The sequence below is a fragment of the Chiroxiphia lanceolata genome, chromosome 4 (genome assembly GCF_009829145.1).
Source record: "Chiroxiphia lanceolata isolate bChiLan1 chromosome 4, bChiLan1.pri, whole genome shotgun sequence".
NCBI classification, from domain to species: domain Eukaryota; kingdom Metazoa; phylum Chordata; class Aves; order Passeriformes; family Pipridae; genus Chiroxiphia; species Chiroxiphia lanceolata.
In genome coordinates, this window is record NC_045640.1 from 50,168,324 (window position 1) to 50,180,908 (window position 12,585).

Below are 12,585 nucleotides of genomic sequence, written 5' to 3' on the forward strand. Positions count from 1 at the left end.
CTATCTGAACATTAAACTTTACCAAACTGGGCATTAAAGGGCAATGTTGACATTTCCTAATGTGCTATGAGCTGATGTTAGCGTGAGCTGTGAGAATCATATTTCTCAAGCTAAGCTGAGCTGGGGATGGTTGGCTTCACTGCTGTTTCTTTTAACCATCAGTGAGACACCAGGAGTATATGGATACCAAACTGGTTTGGGGAGACTGAAAGTTTATTCCTGCCTCTTTCACTCAGTTGAGGTTGCTCAGTTAACTTTGTTAGAACTTTTTTTAGCTTAATTAGAACTTTTTTACTTTTTCCACTGTGTGCCAGATTTGACTGACTCTAGATCATTTGTCATTTGGGAGAGAAATGTATTTTCCTATATGCTTATGTGAGATTCAACTGTGCTTGGTTTTCTGGATGCTGTTGTTGTTCAAATGATGAATATATTGCAGTTACTAGGTATTTAATACCAATATTTGAAAAGCCTTCATTAAATTATTTTTTCTGAGATAAACCTGTTTTTAATATGTCCAGCAAATGGAGCCTATGAGGACTGTACCTCAGTACTGCATCAGTAATGTAGTTTGTATACAGAGAAATAGGATATTGCTCATTAAGTCATCCTGTTGTTTGTATGGGGATCCAGAACTAAATGACCCCATGCAATGCTACAGGCTTGTGGAAAAGTGGCTGGAAAGGACCTGGAGGCATTGGTTGACACCAGGCTGAATGTAAGCTAGCAGCGTGCCTAGGTGGCCAAGAAGGCCAATGGCATCCTGGCCTGTATCAGAAATAGTGTGGCCAGCAGGACTCAGGAAGTAATTGTCCCTCTGTACTCAGCACTGGTGAGGCTTTCAAAAGTAGTTTGGGGACAAGAAGATGCTGCCACTGAGCTGAGTAAATGTATGAGGTGCAGAGGTAGTTCATTGTGTGCTACAGGCGTTGTGCCGTCAAGAGGACTGATAACTTGCATGTTATATCAGCGGCAGGTTTGTGATGAGCTCATACATTCAAAGAACAGAAGCTGGGAAACTGTATACAATGACTGACAGGCTTTTCAGTTGCCTTCTGCCTGTTTAAAAATATTCTTAATTAAATTAACGTCTTCTTAATGAGAGACTGTAGTGCCGTGCTGACAGAGCGGTTGTGCTTCCCGGTGGCAAGTGGCATCAGTGTCAAATGATGTTTGGATGGGAGAGAGCTGGTGCTGACCACCTGATTTACCAAATGTGAAAATGACTACTTTGTTCAGCTTTTGCTTTAATTGGGCGTTAGGGTGGAAGTATGATAATAAGTATGTTTCCTTTGCCATTTTTCCAGTAGTTTCCTGTGGAAAAATACACCCGCTCTGCTTGTAGCAAGGAGGCATCGTAGAGCAGAATTATGGTTAAAGCAAAACTGAGTTTAATTTGAGTGAGAGACAGGATGTAGTGTTTTAATTAAATGGTGAGCTTTTCTGTGGGAGTTTGAGTTACTCCACACTAGAAAATATCTTGATTTGCTTTATTTTTTAATGTTATCCATGGATGGTCAAGAAATGGAGCTCTATCCAGCTATACCACTGCTGTGTCAGATCCATGGATTTAGTTTCCTTTAAGAATTGTCTCTTGCCCCTTTAAAACCTACTTGTTTTCTGTTTTGTTGTTTTTCTCTTGAAAAGGGAATTATCAAAGGTGACAACTTTTCATCATTTATGAAATGTTTTCTCTGCAGGGTTTAAATTCCCTGTGAAATGTTTTTTGAAAAAAAGCCTTCATCAATTACAGCAGAACAAGAAAAATTATCTCTTTAAACTGAAAGAGGCAAAGTGGACACCTAAGTCCATGAACTGAGGGAAGAGAGCTCTCAAAACTGAAAAAATATATCTGGTTTATATTTTGCCGGAAATCTGGTCAGGAGACTGCCAGTTGTACACACTGAAGAGGGTGGAAGTGCTGTAACCTCCTCTGTGATGAAGGGTTAGCAACCTGATGCCCTGCCATTGCACTGCCCTTGTCTGCTGGAGGTGTGAAATAACTGCCTGAGCAGAAGAATGGAAATTAATAGGTGATAAATTTATTTTGACACAGATGAGCTGTGTGATTCAGAGGAGGAAAATTGCAGGCATAATGGATTCGGGAAATACAGCGAAGCAGTCAAAACTCAGAAGTTTGTGAAGCATATTTAGATGTCAGCATCTCTGACAAGTCTCAATAGCTCATACTGTTGCTGAAAATTAAAAAGGGCAAGTTTTTCCTTAACTGTCTGGAGGTTTGTTGGACACATTGGGGTCAGGATTTGGAGTTAACTACATTTAATTAGTCTGTTCTAGCTTGGTAGCGCAGAGAGCAGTAGCTGTACTGACAGTGAAACTCTGCAGATTGACACAAACTATACAGATAGAGTCCAACCAAGATAAACTCACATATAATTGTTTCATGCATGTGTTGCTGTGTGTCCTCAGTCATAAATTTTTTGGGCTTAACAGATTATTCCTATGAATGGCTTCTCTTTCATTATGAACTTAATTGAATAATCGAGACATTTTGAGGAATATGTAGATTTCAGGATTATAAAAAATTTCCAGAAGGAGATTCCATCTTTTTGCCAAATGAAGTGTACAGTAGTTACATTTCAGAGAGATGTGCTTTACCAGGGCATAAATTCATTCCAGGCCAAACACTATGAAAACTATGAAAACTACGGAAACTTAAGGGTTCATTTAGAGAAAAGATTGTTCAAAGTGGCCTAGACTTTCACTGGCAAAACAACAACAAAAATAAATACTGCTAATGTTATTATTAAAGATATATCAATTTTTAAGGGGGGGAAAGTGATTTCTAGAGAAGGTATTCTGAGAGAGATAATTCTTAAACCAGATCTCTTCCTGTTTTGGGAGTGAGTGAGTGATGGTATTTCTCTCCCAGCCACCCTCTCCAATCTCCCTTTTCCTCCGTTCTAGGCACTTAACTTTTCATGGAGGAGGTTGGTGTGACAGCTCTTGCTCAGATAAAGCTTTGCTCATAGTGATTCAGATAAGAAATACTGATTTCTTTATTTTCTATTGTCATGAGTCAACGTATCTCAGATTTAAAGAGGATCCCTTCTTTTCTCTATCAGAGAAGGTAAGAACAGCGTACCTGAAGCAAAATCCTGCTTGCATTCTGAATTCTGACATAATTTAGCATGTGAAATGTTGTCAGATTTCCCTAGGTATTGCATAGCAAACCTGAGGTGCTTAAGAGACCTCCCACTAGGCCATGACTGGGAGAGTGTTTATCTTGCATATTGACCTTGGCAGGGTCTAAAGTGAAACTCTTACACTCAGGAGACAAACAATTCTATAATGCTGAATTGCAGAGCTTTAAGTGTTGTTAGCAGGCCATGCTGAATTCATCTGAGTGAGGTTTCTTTTGGATGATGGCACTGTACCAGTCAGGAGGGTGTTGCGAGGCTCAGATCATTTTTTCATTGAAAAGGATCTGTTCAGATAAAAAATATCCTGAAGAACGGATGAAAAGACCATTTGGGGGGTTTTGTCTGTCAAAGCAAATGACTCAATAGGTGGGATTCCTCTGAATGGAAACCTCCCTGTTCACAGAGCATCTAGTGTAAGATCTCTCATGGATCACAATGGCACAGTATAAAAGTATTGATTATTGTAAAATCACCTATTTGGGCACTGTTGACTTTCCAAAAGCAATCTGTCCCTTACAATGGCACAGGATTTTCCCCACTAATTCTTTAGATATTTTCTAGTCAGAGAACCCAATACTTTCTTTCCTGCCGCTTTGTGGCATCACTTTTGCATCAGCACAAAGGTGGCATGAAATACACCCTGACCCAAAACTTGGCATGCTGATGCTCACAGTAGAACAGTGATGAATTGCGTGATAGGAAGAGCAGCCAAGAGGCATCTCTAAGAGACAGTAATCCAGAGCTGCTGTCAGGCTTTGGCACAGTATCAAAATATCCCAGAAATGTCATGTAAGAAGCCTCATTGCCTGACTACTCATTGCACAGTCTGTAGCCTTCTGTTATTTTATACAGTAGGATTTATGATATAGTTTACATTATTTTTTAATATAAAATGACACTGTGTAATTGTTCAGTGTTAGTGGAAATCTGGGACATGTAGAGTTTTCCCAGCAACAAGACAGAATATTGGTAATGGTGGTTTACCTGCATTACCTGGATTTTGTTACTTATCATTTATTTCTTGATCATTTTTTATCTCTGTAGCAGTCCCTGTATCTGATTCCTGCTGTGGGAAATAGATTGATTTCAGCCTGAAAGAGGAGAAAGGGCTGTAACTGAGGGCTTGGCAGTGGGCACTGGGTGCACTTAAGTCCTCTGATATTTCAGTTGCTGTAGAAGCAATTGCAGGAAGATGTTGCCTGTGCCATGAACAAACCAAGTAGACAACTGTCAATTGATGTTTGGGAATGGATTTGGTAATAAAACTGTGCATCCATGCTGCAAGATGTTGCAGACAGACTTTATGTTGTTCCAGTTTCAAAGCCAGTCTAGCAATAGCAACAGGGAGCTTGGTAGCATTGCTCTGCAGTGCTCTGCTGGTGAGCCTGTCTGAGTGTTGAGCTGATCTTACTGGTGTCAGCTTTGGGAACACACCACTGTCTGCAATTACCATGCTGCCTGAATCTCTGCAGCTGTCTGAAGTAGGAGATCACTGTAGGTTAGAGGAACGCTGAGAGCAGCATCAACAGTGGCAGAGCGACCGAGCAGTTTGAATAACCAAGAAAGATCAAAAGCGCTGCAGGACTTAAGTTTGGCCAGGTGATTAAGACACAACCTGAACTGTACAAAGACATTTTGGGTGGTCTCCCAAGAGGAGGAGCTTTAAATTAGCTAAAACAAACCTTCTGGCTGAAGGTCAGGAAAAGTGAGCTCTCCAGCATGTGTTTACATCAGGTACCACCTGGAAGTGCCAGGCTCTGCCTCTCTGTGCCAGGCACAGATTGGGTGTACACAGAGGTACAGTCTGTTTGCCTGCTCTGAAGAGGGAGTCACTTGGGGCTTTCAAAGCACATCAGGCAAGGCAACACAGCAGATACTGTTTCAGAGGAGTTCTGCAGGAGAGGGAGGATAGGTAGGATGAACTGTTAGGCTAAACAAACTTTGCTTTCTGTGATTTTGGCTTAGAGCACGGTGGGCGTGTATACACACTCCACGTGGTATTTTTAACTAGCTCATGTTATGTTTCTTTGAACCCTTTTAAAACGTCAGGAGACTGAAGGCTTTTGTTATAGCAAACAGAGCCTGACAAACTGCTGAGGATTTGCACCTGTGAAATGGGAAAAACCTGGCACTAGGGGAGGTTTTTCCTTCTTAGGTAGTGCTTGCTGCCACAGGAAGGCCCAGGGAGGGGTTTGAGAGGTCCTGCTTTCCCAGCACTGGCCAGCTTTGGCAGCGTTTCTCATGCAATCTTGTTACATGTTTTTATCTAAATGCATAAATAAGTATGTATTTTTTATGTATATATGTGATAGATAGATAGATAGATAGATAGATAGATAGATAGATAGATAGATAAAAAGTATATATACTGTTTCTTCTATATCAATAAATGTGTGTACTGGAATTGGCTGCCTGTTCAACTTATCTGTTGTACTTCATTGTAGATTATTCAGAAGAGGTTGGAAGTTGATTTTATTTTTCATTTCCAATGTCTGTGAGAACAAAGAAAGAGTCTAGAAATGTAGATAAACCACTGGAGTTATTGCAAGCAATATGGACTAGAGGAAAAAAATGCTTACTTTTTTTCCTCATGGAATTTTTCTCTTTTTTGTTGAAGTCCTTCCTGTTTGCGTTCTGAAACAGGTATAAGTTGTTGATAACATTTTTCTGTTGTTTTCCATCCAGAAATTGTTAATATTTGGCTTTAGAGAGCTCTGCAACCCATCACCTTTTTTTTCCTTAAGTTTGATGTGGAAGAAGCAAAGTAAATTTTGTGATTCTGACATACATGAGAATTGAATATTATTTCTCAGTAAATGAATGATGCCAGAATTCATGAGACAGAAAATTAGCTGATGAAAAACAGCACAGTTCTGTTTGAACTAAAACCTTTATTGTAACGTTGCTGTCAGCTGCATTTGTGTGAGTGTCCTTTCCTAGCACAGCAGTAACACCAGGCATAGTCGTGCTGTCTCTGAAGTCAGTAGCTGAGCCCCAGGAGGGAGGTGGCACAGATGGGCTGTACTGATGGGTGAAGCTCTGACCTGCACATATCTCACAATATCTTATGTTCATCACCTCTCTAGAACAGAGTAGTTTGAAGATGGACTCATCGAGTAGAGGGAAAAGAGCATATTAACATGCAGGGGGAAAATCCTAAATTTCAAAATCCGCCATTGCCAGTTGCTGGACTCATTGTGTGTCAGTAAGTTAGCTATTGACTTGAAAGAGGCTTTTGTCTAAGGGTGCGTTTGCAGTAGCAGGAGTGTGACAAGAGGCAAACCAGAGCCATGAGGGGTTCCTCTGGAGCTTGGCACGTCTTGTGGCCTCGCAAACATTGCTGAGGGCAGCAGCAACAGAGCAGGTTAGGGCAAGGAGGACAGATGGCTGCAGACTTGCTCTGGCAGGTAGAGAATATGGCATGAGACAATCCCTTCTTCATAAGAGCACATTGCCACTGGCTCTTCTCTTGGCTCAGGCAGCAAAAAGCTGATTTCACCAATAGGAGATGGCCAAAAGGCTGGAACATATCAAAGGATGGGACAAAAGAAATGGGGTCAGGAGCTGGGAGTGAAAGGTTGATTTCTTGGGAGTGTTCTCCTCTAGCACAGACCATGGGCAAGCAGAAATAAATAGTGTGTGAATAGAAAATAGATGCTTCTTACTTTCTGAGCAGCTTAAGTGAGGGTTCAGACGATGAAATCAGGGGAAGGAGGTATTTGTCCTAATTTAATCTTTGTTTATATTTACATATTCTTAGAAAAAATGTTCTGTATTTTATACTGCAGAATAAGTACAGAGGAGAGAGAACAGCTAAGTGCTCTGTGTCTCTGCCTGCTATTTTAACAAGACGTCCCCAAGCCGATAAGGGTTGTATCATCATTTACTATGGACTTTGTGCTTCTTTTAAAATTACTAGTTAAGTCGCAAACTCACTTTACCTGTCATCTGCTGAGATGAAGGGAATGGTATGATTGTCAAAATGGCTGAAGTTGGTGCCCCTTGGTAAATTTAAGCTACTAATCTTATTTTTCTGGGTACTGAGAGTGTTGTTATTACATGGATAGGTAACTACTTCACTTGGGTTTTGGTTCACTCTTTTTGCTTTTTGAAACATTGGCAAGAGGTAAAAGTTTTTCTTTTCTTTTTTTAGTATGCAGAAGGTCCAAGTTGCAACCTTCAGGGCATGTGATGGAGTCTTAGGGCAGGAACTAAGATGGTTTCCTGCCAGGTCTGAGCTGCTGCCCAGGAAAAACAAGTGATAGAGGAAAGGGTACAAATAGAATAATTTATTTTTTTTTCTTTTGACAGATGGCTAATCTATCTGAATTTGGAAGATCATAGTCAGTCAGGAGGCATAGACCGAGTAATAATAGCAAAGTGTATTTAAGAGAATGCCCTACTGCTTTGTGGCTATTAGGAAAACACCACAGGAATGAATTTTTTAAAAATAGCTCAGTGTTGCAGGCACAAGGGGTGTGACTGTGGCTGCAGGAAAAAGTTGTAGCTGCTTAGTTCCTAAAGTAAAAAAAAAAATCCTGTTTGCTTAATATTTATCTTGAGGAGTAAATTGGCCTCTTGTGCCAGAGAAAACAGTGTTTGGGTTCAGCAGGTCCTGAGGCAAAGAAACTTTATTATTGTTTGGGCAGGAGCTGGCAAACACTGCCAGGTGCAGTGCTTTATACCTAAATTGAATCTTCCTGGTAGACAGGAGGCCTAAACTTAAAAGTATGCAGCTGAGGACAAAGGCTTTGATAGCCTGTTTTTCATCAAAAGCTCAAGACCACAGCAGCAATACAGAGCTGAAAGATAGAGAGAAAAAAGTCGGGGGTCTTGGAACAAACTGGAGGGGGTAAAAATGCAGCTGAAGAAACTTCAAGAGGTGTGTGAGGAGGAAGAAGAGAAAAAGGAAGGCGGATGGGAGGCAGCAACCTGTACAGAGGGTGGGAAGCTGTATCCCCACATGGTGTGCTCTGGTGAGCACATGCAACTCCAAAGCACACACACACACTTACCATGGGCAAGATAAAGAAACACTCTGAAGTTCTGAATTCACAGCCTTAGCTACTTGCTGCTTAATCAAAGGTTTGGTTATGCTGAGAAGCAATACCAATGCTCTTCTGTTGGTGGAGTGTACCTGTCAGGATCTCAGCTGTTAGGGCTGCCTTGGCACTGTGGGGTGGGTAGTACAGGCTTGATAGGCTGTATAAATTCAGGTGATTGTTCTTTGTGGACTGCCCAAGTGTGAAGGCTCAGGGGCCAATGGGGCTTATTCCAGTTTAATTTGTAGCTACTTGGTTTGAATCTGTTCACAGTTGGGGCTCCAGCCCTCACTGAAGCTGGGACAGTGGCAGCTGCAGTGGGTCCCACCAGGAATTAGAAACACCACAGCAGCAGGGTGTGCTGGTGTGTGATGCCCATGGCTGCTTGCCATCATGCTGTGCATCTGAGGCACCCGAGAGAGCCAGCATGTGTGCATGAGGCAGCACGGCTGGGTTAATGCAGGCTGTGCTCATCCTGGTTTATCACCCTGGAGACCTCAGCTCCCAGTGGGAGAAAATGGCATGTCTAGGGCCCATCCAGAGTGATGCTGGCTTGGCACTAGGTCTGCTGGTGCAGGAGCACCATTAGCTGTGGGGGCTGCAGGCATAGCCTTTGCACTTTGCCCAGGAGTTAAAGCCCTCAGCTGGAACTGGTAGCGAGCAGTACAACCTGTCCAACAGCCCAAAGGGTTGGAATGACTGAAACCGGAGGAGGCAGCTTGAGGGTTTGCATTTTACAGGTGAGAGTGCCGGTATTTCAAGTATAGTGCTTATACAATTGCTGGTAGGTCTGTTGAAGAGCTTTTGACAGGTTGGTGTCACTGTGGGCTAGACTGGAAGCTCTGCAGCAAAACAGGAGTGTGCTGAAATGTGAGGCTGCAAGAGCTTTGTCTTATCCTGATGCTGCCCTGGTTTAGTGTCAGTGCAACTGCACTTTATAAAGGACCTTGAATGTTGGTAGCTGTTGTTTAACTTAAGAATCTACTTTGTAGCCTTGTAGAGCATTCTGCATAGGAGACAGGAATGACATATTGTACCTAGAGAGGAAGAAAACCAGCTGTAGCATGAAGTAGAATGTGGTGGAGAAAGGAGGAAAGTGCATTTCAGTTCTTTGAAGTAGGCAAAAGAGTTTGTTCATTTTCAGATGCAGGAGAAATAAGATTTTAAATGATAGTTCTTACTTTGAGTAAAAACTCCATTTACTACATCTGCCTCGAACCACTGCTTGGATTTTTGTTGCTGGAGCACATGCAGTGAGTTTGCCAACTGCTTGGCAAGGGACAGGGGAAATGCCTATTAAAAATTAACTAGAAACTGAGATAAATCACATACAAATAGCTCAGGGAGCATGGTGAATTCATCGGTATCTAATATACTTGTTTGTCTCATGAGTCCCCAAGTTCCTCTGTAATGTGTTTTGATTTTCTTAGCTTTCTGTACAGCAGCTTTCTAGATGCCCTGTTCCACAGTTCCTTCAGGAGAGAATGTCAGATGCGTTTGTGTGAGCAGCTAAGAGGATTCATTTCAATCAGAAGCATGGTGTTTTTTATGGTATTAATGAAGGGCCTGAGCTTGTGCCACAGAAGCTTAGGACAGAGGTATCTGAAGTGTGTTGCCTGACTGTGGTGGTGGCAAAAGGGCCAAGTCAGAGGTCCAAGCTTCTGGAAGTTAAAGACAAATTAAATTTGCTTGTAAATTTCTCCCCTTCAATAATGCTGCTTAATGGAAGCTTTTAATTGTATTGTTGCTTTTATCTAGCTGCTGTTGCAGGTTAGGCTTGTTGACTTGAGTCTGCTGTGGGTGTGTATCAAGAGGACAGTGTGTAGCAGTGGGATTTGTGAGTAAGTTCAAGTAAATGGTGTTTGCCTACGTCTGGGCGCACAATATAAGCATTTGCTCACTTCTCTTACCTATCACATGGGTGAGTTTACTCACCTTACTTACCACAGTATTAATAGTGGTGTGGAGAGGTGCACACACCATCCCTTCAATGTATTCAGGGAGCTCACAGGCAGTCTCACTCCTTGACTGAAAGATCAGTGGGCAAAGCCTGATACCACTGCAGCAGCCTGTGCCTGTTCTGCTGCAGCTCTGTTCAGTTCCCTTATGTGCAAGATGTTTCTCTTCCCCAAAGGAGTCATTGCCACTGAAATGGGAAGCATGGGTTGCCTGTATTGAGTGTCAGGACAGAGTCATCATTCCAAGGATGTTTTTAATAGCGAGGTTTGAAAATCCCCCACACGTATTATTTTGCATGCTGCAGGATTACCTAATAGTTGCTGTTGGCAGCCTCATGTGGTTTAGAGATGCTGTGTTCCCAGGCTATTCCAGGCAGACTGGCTGTTGGAAAACTCACCAGTTTTTGTCAGTGCATTTCAGGGCCAGAAATGGAGTCCAGTTGTTTTGCAATTGCGTTCTGATGAGTTGCAGGATTGCTTGCATTCTCCATTTGTTCTCCTGTAGTTTTTCCTGTAGTTGTCTCTTGAACGGTCATAGTTTGGATCTGTTTGCCACATGCTCAGGATATTGCCCTATTTGGGGTTTTTTTGTGCAGTTTGCTACCTGTGCTTTAGGACCTACTTGCAGTACACAGGAGATTTTGGTTGGAGCAGCTAGTGCAGAGGGTGGTTCTGAATGGGTTTCCTCTGTTGAGGGTCTCTCATTAGGAAAGAAGCAGACTTCCATGCCAGGGAAGGAAAAGCTCCTTACTTTCATCAGAGGACATGAAAGTTTGAGTTTGCCCAATGTCTTTAGTAGCACAGGTGATACCTCTGACAAAACTTAAGAGAAAAACGAAGACAATTGCACTCATTAGGGACCACCCAGTCCCATCCAGCCACAGAGAGGGGTAGTCATCATGATAAACACACTCTTTGGACTAACCTGGGAGGGGATGGCTGAATGAAAGATGAAGAACAGTGCTATTAAGAGCTTGAGTGAGAGACCTGTGGGCTGAAGCTCTGTGGCCAAGCCGTACCTGAACCCTTACAATTTTTGTCTAGCTCTCTAACTGCTGATCAAAGGCCATCTGGTGATGAAGGCATCCCTTGGTGTACCATGTACTTTCTCTGCCTATTTTCCATATTAATGTAATATTTTTCCATGCCCCAATCACATACCTTAATTTGGCAAACAAATTACTCTAATAAAAAGCTGGCAGACCAGTTTCCTTGTGACTGTGTGTGCCAGAGCTGCTAGAATAACAAGGTCTCCTAACACCCCACAAAACTGCCAGATGTACCTTGTAATTAAGCATCACTCAGATCTGAGAGGCAGCCTTCAGTAACTGAGTTCAGTCAACTGCAGTATCTTTAAAAGCAAGATAGAACCAGTGGCTCACAGTTTAATGACACCTTTAATGAAAGTTCCTAGTTTCTATGTAAATTGTCATGACAGAGTTGTGGAGTTTAATATTAGTGAGCAGTTTCAGCATATTTGAACCCTGTGTGCACACTTTAAGGCACAAATGGCTAAAGAATATTAGCAAGAATCATGCATATTTGATGTTTGAGAGAGAAGGCTAAACATTGGGAAACAGAAACTTTGAAGAGCCCCATGAAATCACAACTTCTATCCTCCAACTGATCCAGGAAACTGTGGTAAGATGATAACTTCTCTGAACTAACTCAGAATCTCAGAGAGATAGAAGTCAAAGTGTCTCTCTAGGACACCCCTCTGAATTCTGCTAATCAAATTTCTTGCCCTAGACAGTCTTATCATTATTTTCCTAATTTAAAAGCATAACTGGCAGTTATGCTAATTTGGGTTTAGTTCTCTGTTACATTGTGCTGGATATCAGGATGATCTTTGCTGAGAATTCTAGTGGTGTCATCACCAGCTGAGGTGGCACACGTTGTGTGAGCTGCCAGATGAGAAGCTCTTGCTTTTGTGCTAGACCTGAATTAGACCTGAATCCAGGGGTGTAAGAATGCATTTCACTGTGCCACTCTCAGTATTTTATCTAGACAGAAAGGTCTGGAAAAGGGGGAGGAAGTTTAATTGCACTTGGCATTCCAAAATGGTATTAAAATCCAATGAGTAAGTTCCAACATTTGCTGGTATGAAATAATAGGCAAGAACCTTATTCTTTTAAGACAGCCAGCTATTTTTTCCTTGATTTAAAATTTGGATGTTGCCTTTGATATGTTACCTATGGTTATATATGTTATATATATGTTACCAGGGTATACTTTTGGCTGTTTGTCTTTTTTTCCTCTCAGCACTTCTGCTATTATTGTGCTCATCTGTGAACAAAATCATATAAAAACACACTTTAAGTTGCAGTGGTTTCTTTTTTGGCAGACCTGCTGTGGAGCAGCTGTGTGACAACCTGAGACATAGGATCTGAGAAAAATGTGCTTTAGGAGTGGACTGTCCAG